Raw genomic sequence first — 9,809 nt, 5'->3', positions numbered from 1 at the left:
GAATTTGCTTACAACAATAGCTATCAAGCCAATATAGGTATGGCTCCATATGAAGCATTATATGAGCGGAAATGTTGTTCCCCACTTTACTGGGACGAACTGGGAGAGCGCGGAATTTTAGGGCCAAATATTGTCCAAGACACTATAGACATGGTCGCATTGATTCAACGAAGGATGTCAGCAGCTCAAGACCGACATAAAAGTTATGCAGATACACGTCATAGAGATCTAGAATTCACAGAAGGCGACAAAGTATTTTTAAAGGTGGCACCAATGAAGGGAGTTGCTAGATTTGGGACGAAAGGAAAATTAAGCCCACGCTACATTGGACCTTTTGAGATTTTAGAAAGGGTAGGCCCTGTAGCCTACCGGTTAGCATTGCCACCAAGCCTTGATGGAATACATGATGTTTTCCATGTCTCCATGTTAATGAAATACATCCCTGACCCATCGCATATAATCAAGTATGAGCCTTTGCAAATACAGGAAAATCTGACCTACTAAGAGATTCCAGTGAAGTTGTTAGATTGTAAGGTCCAAGAATTGCGCACCAAGAACATTCCTCTAGTAAAGGTCCTTTGGCGAAATCATGAAAGAGAAGAAGCACCTTGGGAACCAGAAGACGAAATCTGCAAGAGATACCCATCTCTTTTTAGTGAGGAAAACTAGAATATTAGGTAGGATTGCTTAAGTTTGTGGTTGTTAATTAAAAATAATTTTGCTGTTTTTGTTTGCAATAAAATATATTGTGTAATTAGTTAAATTAATTTTGAGGAGGAAATTTTTTAAAAAGGAGGAAATGATATAACGCCCCAAAAAATTCAACAATATTTTTGGACCCAAGAGAATAATATATATATATATATATATATATATATATACATGATAAACATATATAATTAAATAAATAAAAGATTAGGTGTTTTATAAAAATTAAAAAAAAAAAAAAAAAAAAAAAAAAAAACATCTCACTTGGACGACGTCGTTTTATTAAAGAATTTTTTTTTTAACCACATGCGTGCTTTTCACCTTTCACTACCCCTGTGACAAATTGCTTTCTTTCTTTACCCTTACACGTTACAGTGAATGATTTGAAATCTTTGAAAAAGCATTGCCACTTTTCAAATCTTTATTTACGCGACAGAAAGCTTTTTACACCTCCGCAAAACTTCGCCACATTTCTGATCTTCATCTTCACGTTGCACCCATTCTCTGGACCTTCAAACCACACACTCCTCTCCTTCCTTTATTTAAGCAATCATTCTCGCCGTTTAGGACGTCAGCAACGAGTTAAATTTTCGGAGATACTCGAGCTTCAAAGTTGTTCAACTCAAGAGGTAGTTTCAGAGCCCTCTTTCCTATTATTTTATTTAGCCTTTATTAATGTTTTTTTCTCTCCATCACTCTCAGAAGACCTTTTTTTTTTTTTTTTTTTTGTCTTCTTCTTTTTCCCTTCTTTTTTCTGCCTCTTTCTTGTTGTTATTTTTCATACCTGAAGGAAGTCAGAGAGGCAAGAGGGAGAGGGAGTAACCGAAAGGCAGAGAGAGAGAGAGAGACTAAGAGAAAGTGGGGGAGGAAGAGACCCAGCCGGTGGGCTGGCCACCGGACTGGGCGGAAGACGCCTCCGGGCCCAGAGGCCACGGCCCCGCACCGGCGACGCCACCGGAGAGCGTTTTCCGGCGACTTCTGGGTCCCTATAGTATAGAAAATCCGTCCCCTGTGAGTATTGATTTCTGGGTTTTTGATTTTCTAGGTTTAGGATGGAAAATTTAGGAGGAAAATTTTCTGATTTTAGGAAAGGATTTTCGGTGAAGAAGAGAGAAACTATAGGGTATTGAAATTTCTGAACTTTTTCTGAAGAAAAACCGTAGGGGTGTAGAAGAATTCACTGGGTAGACTTTCGGGTAAGAGTTCTCTTGAGATTTAATTTTTACTTTTTAGTATGATTTTCTTTTGATTTGGGTTGATTATTTCTGGAATGGAGAAGATTTTCTGGGTACCGTGATTTTGGGGGTTAAACCATATGGGTGTGAAATCAAAAAATTCCAGATTGTTTTTCAGGTAGAGGAACCGAATGGGATTGAAAATTTCTGAGTTTTGTAGTTTTGATTTGGATTGTTTTGGGTGATTCCGATTTTGGTAAAATTCTGGATTCTTATTTTGTTTCATATTGGTGTTGTCTATGGGGTTTGATTGTGTGGAATCTGTTGACATTTTGGAAGTTGGTTCGTGAAGAATTTTCTGAAGAATAACCGATTGAGTGTTCAGATTTTTCCATTGATGCTGAATGGGTTTTAATTTCTATTTTTCTGTTTGAGATGCTGGGTATGGATAACTGAGTTTGGTTGGTTGTTGTTATTGGGATTTTGGTGAAATTATATGATGATTTGTAGTATCTGGAAATTGGAATTTCCAGTTAGTGGGTAGCCGATTGTGGAGGATTTTTGGTTATAAAAGCTGAATGGTTATTTTTGGATGGAGTATTATATCAATTATTCTACGCTTGGATATGTAAATTAATATATGGTTTGTTTCTGGATTTTTGTTGAAATATTAGAGCTTCACTTTAAATCTCTTATAGGTGTATCAGATGGGTAAAATCTCTTTTTGGTTGATTATTTTGCTCTTAACCGAATCAGAATATATTTGGGGTTGGTTGGTGTTTTATTTTGGATATGCTTGTGTTCTTCATCAAAACCTAATAGATAAATAGACAAGATTTTCGTCATGTGTTGGATGCTGTTACAAAATGCTTGTTTGATCTTCATTAGGCTGTCGACAAGTTGCCTCTTCATTCAGTGATTATATTTTGTGGAAAGCTTCTATATTTGTGATCAATTATATGAATATTGAAATTATGTGTGAGTTGCTTTGTAATTCTGGATGTCGATTTTATAGTTTGGCTAAGTAATGTTTCTAGATGTTGTGATAGAAATCAAAGAAGCCATCTTAAGTTGTTGCCATTAGAATTATTTCATTTGACAGTGTCATGTACTTGGAAAACCTGAAGTGAATCCATATCAGAATAGTGAGTAACGTAATATGATTGAGAAGAAAAAGATGTCTCAAGGCCCAAAAAGTGACAATTGTTTTAATGGGTTAACATAGTATTCGGTCCAACTTCTATAGGCCATGTGGCTAGACAACATTGTGCTATAAAAAGATTTGTCAAAAGTCCAGATGGACTTTAAAGTTTCTGTTGCCTTACTTGTATCTTCAAAAATTGCCATTAAACATGTGAAAAACATTGGTTTGATACTTTCTGTAAATACAGTAGTTTTTTAGCTAATTTTATATTATGCACCGAATTTGACTATCTTTTGGAATATCCTCTAAATCTATTTTTATGATCTAATCTAGGTAAGTAATTAAGATTTTGCTCAGGAATCCAGGTAAGAGAAGTACAACCTTAAAAACCCTAGCAAAATTTTAGTAAAACTTTTTCAAAAAGAAAAAGTCGGGGATTTTCCTAAAATCCTTTTTACTTCTCTATATTACTTGCCTTTAAAAATTTCATCATTACTCATGTTACAACATTATGATTGGGACTATATGAGGTTATGCATAATTATATTTATGCACCATATGAGCATGTTGATGATACTGTATATGTTGCATATGCTCCATGGGAGCGGGAGTTGATGACATTATTGTATTGTTATATGTGCATGTATCATAGTAGTTTTAACCACGGCACCATCGTGATATGATCTGGATCTTATGATTATGTGGGTAGCATGGCAACCACACCAAAAGTGTGGGCCATCGGTCGGGGGGGCCTTCACCTAGGGAAGTTTCTAGCCTGACGGCTCTCTTTTGTAACGACAGGTTGAGCGTATAGGTCCTTCGAAATCGGTCCTTTAGGATGTGTCAAACGTGCGCCGCTCACGATTAAATAGCGGAGGTGGGCCGGTGGATGTTAAAACTTACACGCTGCATAATGGTTTTTCTGCAATTAAACTAATTACATGATGTTTAAATGTATCTTATCAGTTTGAATTTTTGTTTCCTAAAAAAAAAAAATTACTGTATTTGGTTGTACTTCTCTTACTATGTTGTCGAACTCACTCCTTTTCCCTCTAAGCTTTTAGATGGCGCTCCACATCACTGTCCTCCTAGCAGGCATACCTATAGGGGTCGCAACCTATAACAACCCGTAGTTTTGGCCCATTGATGCAGACCAAAGGGTCTGTGTTTGCTTTGATTGACAGTAGTGTTTAGGCAGTGATTTTTTTTTTTTTTTTTTTTTGTTTAGTTATGTAAAGTTTAATGACACTACAGGACCAGATTACTTTTGAGGATAATAGAAGCCCTCCCTAAGCAAATGGACATAGACCGGACTGACGTTTTTGTATATGAACAGTGTTCTTTTGTGATCCCTTGCTTATTATGTACTAACTGAAAATGTATATATGAAGTTAATGTTATGAAATTTGTTTGAATGTTTTTTGTTTTACTTTTTATAAACCTGAAATGAAAACATAAGTATTAATCTACATCTTGTGTCTGTTACTATTTAAATAAATTCTTGAATGACTTTACTTTTTCTAAGCATCAAGTTCACGTATCCCCCTATTTAAATAAATTCATGAACGACTTTACTTTTTCTAAGCATCAAGTTCACGTATCCCCTAATGTTCTAAAACGGGGGCGTGACACAAGCTGTAGTTGAAGTTCTAGATAAACTAAAACTCCCTATAGTGGCAGACGGATAGGGTTAGGAAAAACCTTAGCCTTCCACCCTTGTAGTTGACGCATTGGGCCCGGGAAAAATTCCTTGGCCCATGCATCAACTGCACTGCTGGTGGGCTTGGGTTTTATCGCAAGACTCAATCTACCCCTTGCATTTGATGCATAGTTTCTCTCTATCCCATATTTTTAAATAGTAAAAACTAGCCTAATAAATAAAAAACCTGATTTGGTTAAATTAAATTAGCTTGATGAGGGACCTAAAGGAAAAATAGAAACCAGCAAAAATAGTTTTGACTCTTCCGGTCACTATTTAATTACAATTGATTTTCCATTAAACAATTGTAATTGCACTTTAGTTTATATTTTTTTATTAAAACAATTAATCCTTTAAATTTACTTAATTTTGACTTTTGATTCCTCCATGAAATTTTCTGTTGTAGAATTAAAGTCAAGATACTGCCATTTAATTCTCTATCTTTTTTTTCTTTAAGTCCCCTGATTTTATATATATTATTCTCGTACTCGTGAATGACTTATTATGTGTACTTTGTATTTCAGTATCTCATACCAAAATGTTCCAGCCAAAGACTTAGAATAATCTAAACCATAAAATCAGTTTCAAGGGAAAATTTCTTATTCTTTTAATATAAAACTTGGATTCCATCTTGAGAAAAGCTTTCTCACAATATTAGTTGCGATCACCCAACGCACTAAGTATGTTGACCATCATTTTGATCATACCCATAAATGCATCAAAGTGATCTACACCACATCTGAGTACATAATCCTCTCAGGATTTAAAATCAATATCATAAGTAATATTGGGAGTATGAGTTTTTTCTTTTGACAGTATTTTCACAGAAAAACAACTCAATGTCCGTTTAGGGCATAACGTCTACACATTAACACGAAGCTTTAACTTCGCATAATCAAGATAAATCACAAAGATTCAATGTGTAACATTCTTCGTAAATGGAATGCCCAATTCCATTATCGACTGCGAACTATCTATAAGTTTAAGATTACAAGGATTATGGATTAAGATCTTGTGTAATAACTTTCTATTCACACCATAGACCATATTTCATTAGTTATCCTCTCCCATGTCTCCCTTCATCATCCGTGCGGTTGGCTAGTTGTTTTGTTTGGCCCATCAGGGTTGATGGTTTGGGCTTAATCCCGCTATCGAATTTTGCATTTTGATTTTGGGCTGGTTGGCTGGATTCTTGGTTTATCATGGCTCATCAACCAATTTCATTATTTACAATTGATATCCTATTGTACACGACAATTTTTTTTTAATGAATATATTGTACGCTACTTGGCAATTTCATAGCGATGAATGGGTAATATTGAGATTGGTCCCATATAGTTGGAGCACGCAATGCACATCTAATTGGTACAAACCTTATGTAACGCCTACAAAATTAAATAATTGTATTTACTTAACTTTGAATGTTTACTCGTAGTGTCATCAAACCAATTAACTGGTAATTGATTGAATTCACCACGCTATACTAATCATCATAGTATACTATAGAAGAAAACAGAATTAACAATTTAAGAATTCTAACCATACTTCTTCAAACAAAATCATATATCATTAATCATAGACTCAGAGCCTCCAAACAGACATTACTATAAAAATAAATGTTTACTACTAACTAGTCAAATTTGACAATACGAACCATCCACTTAGCATCTTCATCTTAATGAATTTTTTAGTCTACCACCTAGTAACATGTTAATATGAAAAACACTGACGCATTTCACAGTGGAAGAGAAGTAACTGTGTAAGTTCATGACTTGGTAAGCAAATTATTACAAAACCGGTTATGCAGTGAGCCTAAGATGACAGTTCATAACTTAAGAATATTAAACGCGATTTTTCAAAAATATAATGTGTATTACCTTCATTAGTATGCCTTAAAAAATATAGTTTAATTTAAAGAACGATGATGCATGATTTTGATAACAATTATTGATGTTTTAATGCAGAAATATATATATATATATATATATATATATATATCCTCAATATGGTCTATTCAAGCCTTTAACATCTTCTTGGTAGGGTCGGCGCTATCTCGAGGAATCCGTAGTACAATACTGGTGCCCCACATATTACCGCCTACAGTCTGATACTAGCATCTTTACCAGGTTCGACCTCAGGTGGCCTACACTACTAGCAAAGCAGTAATCGTGACCACATCTATACATGGTATGCCCATCACAAAAACAACCATTCAATTCAAGGCCAAACATAAAATTAAATCTCTCTTACCATAGGGTTAAGCCCATGACCATTATACCGTGCATATTGGTGTACCATGTTATACGATGCAAATACGATGCAAATATTATTCATTCAAGAAAATCATATATAAGAATTTATCCATTTGAATCAGTCTAAACATGTTTTTTTTTTTTTTTGTTTGATATGTTCATACAAGAGGGGGGAAGGGGGATTCAAACTAGTGACATCCACTTTATGAGGCGTGGTCCTCAGTAGGTTCATGACAATGACATATTATTTCGAAAAGTAAAGCATGCTCGGTCCTATAACATATCGCATTTTTAAGTGAAATCAATTTTGTAAGCATTTAATTACCTTGATTGCTTATCCACAAACCCATACATCTTGAACTCTAGCTACTGCAAAACATACCTTACTATTAAACATTATATAACGATAGTTCTAACCAATGCGCGTTTAAAAAAAAAAAAAAAAAAACTAATAACGCACTAGGTACTCTAATATATTATTAAAACCCTAATTAACTATTTTTGGTCACTGTTGAATGTTTGGTTTCGAGGTCGAGCCTTCAACCAACAAGGGTCAAACGTTTGGTTCAATGTAGTGAATGTTCGATGGGTACCAAACTGCATGAAACACTCAAAACTTCTACCTAGACCATATTCTATCTTAACCAAAGTTCTTAATAACTCTATTAAAATATTTTAAACCATATCAACATGAGAATTCATGGAAAACAAGGGCAAGTTCCTAATTTTTTTTAAAAATATTTTCTTTTAAGAGAGATAAATTATAAAATCATGATGGTATGCTTAGGATGTAAGAAATTCAAAGCATGATAGATCACATTGGCAGAATATCAACATCATAAAAAAAAAAAAAAAAAAGAAAAAAAAAAAAAAAGAAGAAGAAGCAAAAAAGAAAGAAAAAAGAAAAGAAAAGAGTTTAATGTCCAAGGTTTAACGAAGTGGATCAACACTAAAATCACTCTATTCTCTCTCTAAAATCTTTCTCTCTATGGATTGGGGTGGCTGGGAAGCATAAGTGAGAAATGAAGTCTGAAGGGCGTAGGGGATGTATTTATAGGCGTGGGTGGAGTGGTAAGTTAAAATTGCTTTTCAAGTAGGGTTGAACATTTAGTGTATTGTTGGACCAATAGTTTTAGGGTTATCCTTGAACGTTCCAAAGAATTGAACGTTTGAGTCTAGGGTTAACTTCGAACGTTCGGCCAGAGTTTAAAAATATTTAATTGTTTGGATTTTTGGAGAAAATTATATTAGAGCACTTGTCAGATAAATTTTTACAAGACGAGTATTGGATTTTATAAGATGTGATTTGTTGGGGAAATAATCAGCACTGAAGCCACATGGACCCCAGAACAAGCCGGAGGTTCAACCCACAGGTCTGACCCGGTTTGGTCACCTTGGTCAGAACATCTCGAAGGTTATTCACAACCTTGCATAAAGAGATCATCTTGGTGCCTGAGCACCTCGGACTATCACATATCTCGGGGATTGAACACCTTGGACCTAAAGACTGCACATGACGCAGAATATTCCGAGATCTCCTAGTCTGGATGGAGCGAACATGTCTCGGATATTTCCACCTCGGAGAATTGGTTGAGGTACGATACAATCACTTCGGAGGTATCTTCCCAGATTCAGCAAGTAATTGGGTACTATTAGAACACTATGTCCGAGATTTTGGATTTATCCCTGACTCTAGGACTCTACACAGTTTGATAAGGCCCTTATCCCGAGAATTTCGGGATAAGTCTTGATGGAGATCAAGGCACCGCTTTGAAGGATCTCGTTCAAGTACCAATTGGGCCGGTTACGAGAGCACGAGCAAAGAAGTTCAAGGATGTGCTCAACGGACTCATCCAAGAGTTATGGGCTCAAGCAAATTCGGGGAGGCCCATTGAGCATGATCCACGTGGGCAACAAAGAATTGTTACCTTGATTCAAGTTCTAGAAGGATCCGGTCAAGGCTAAGAACTGCTGAGATTGTTCGTTAATTTAGAAGGATCGGATTGCAAGACTTATTTTCTTTACCTACCTAAGATCTTTATTTATTTTCTTTCCTTGCTAGGAATCGATTTGGACTTTATTTTCTTTCCTTGCTAGGAATTGATTTGTTTACTTATTAGGATTAGAACTACTTTCTCCGCAAGTAATTTTCTTGTATAAATAGGTGTACCTACCATGTAATCGAGGAGACATTGATGATTCATAAAACTTGTGAGGTTTTATTCTCTTTGGTTCTTTGAAGAACTACTCGAACTTATCGGGATTTCCCGTGGTGTTCATCTCGACTTATCAAACGGAATTTCCACCACCGTTCGTGGCGTCTTCCTTATACCGAGGTTCTTGTTTGTCATAAACAACGGGTCGAGGTTTTTCCATTCGAATCTGTCCTTAGAACGGTCTTGGGTTCCCTTTCGTTGTTGGGTCTCGTTATTCTTGACGGGGTTCACATCAAGTCTCTATCCCAAAATCAGCAGAATAAGACTCCGAATAAGGGGGAGTTAGGATTGAAGAGGTAGAATACTACCCAACTTGGACTCTTCCACCCGATTCAAACTCTCTGAAGATAAGGCTCAAACCTATGCGATCTAGGATTCAAATTCCGAGTCCAATTATGCTTCAAGAACTCCAGTAATTAAGTCTGTAACTGTGAGCTATAAATAAGACTGCTACATCAGGTATTTAAACACAGATTCTCTAAGCTCTGAGATTTTTGATTCCCCACAGAAAGTCACAAGTTTGAACTGACTTAGGCATTGAAGTGGTGAAGTCGGCACCCCCAACTAGTTGTTTGTTGTTTTTGCAGGTAGGAGGAAAGTACAATATAAAAGAGA

At 35.7% G+C, this 9,809-nt stretch overlaps 1 long non-coding RNA gene across 1 annotated transcript; it reads left to right on the top strand.

The window, feature by feature from the left end:
• The first annotated feature begins 1,119 nt into the window (after positions 1–1,119).
• Positions 1,120–2,573, top strand: LOC133874561 (uncharacterized). Its single transcript, XR_009901323.1, has 2 exons — positions 1,120–1,337; positions 1,499–2,573. It is a non-coding gene; the product is annotated as an uncharacterized LOC133874561 (long non-coding RNA).
• Positions 2,574–9,809: the final 7,236 nt, after the last annotated feature.

This window comes from Alnus glutinosa, chromosome 8, assembly GCF_958979055.1.
Source record: "Alnus glutinosa chromosome 8, dhAlnGlut1.1, whole genome shotgun sequence".
Taxonomy (NCBI): Eukaryota; Viridiplantae; Streptophyta; class Magnoliopsida; order Fagales; family Betulaceae; genus Alnus; species Alnus glutinosa.
The sequence above is the reverse complement of the archived record's forward strand: the minus strand, read 5'-3'. Positions and strand labels throughout refer to the sequence as shown.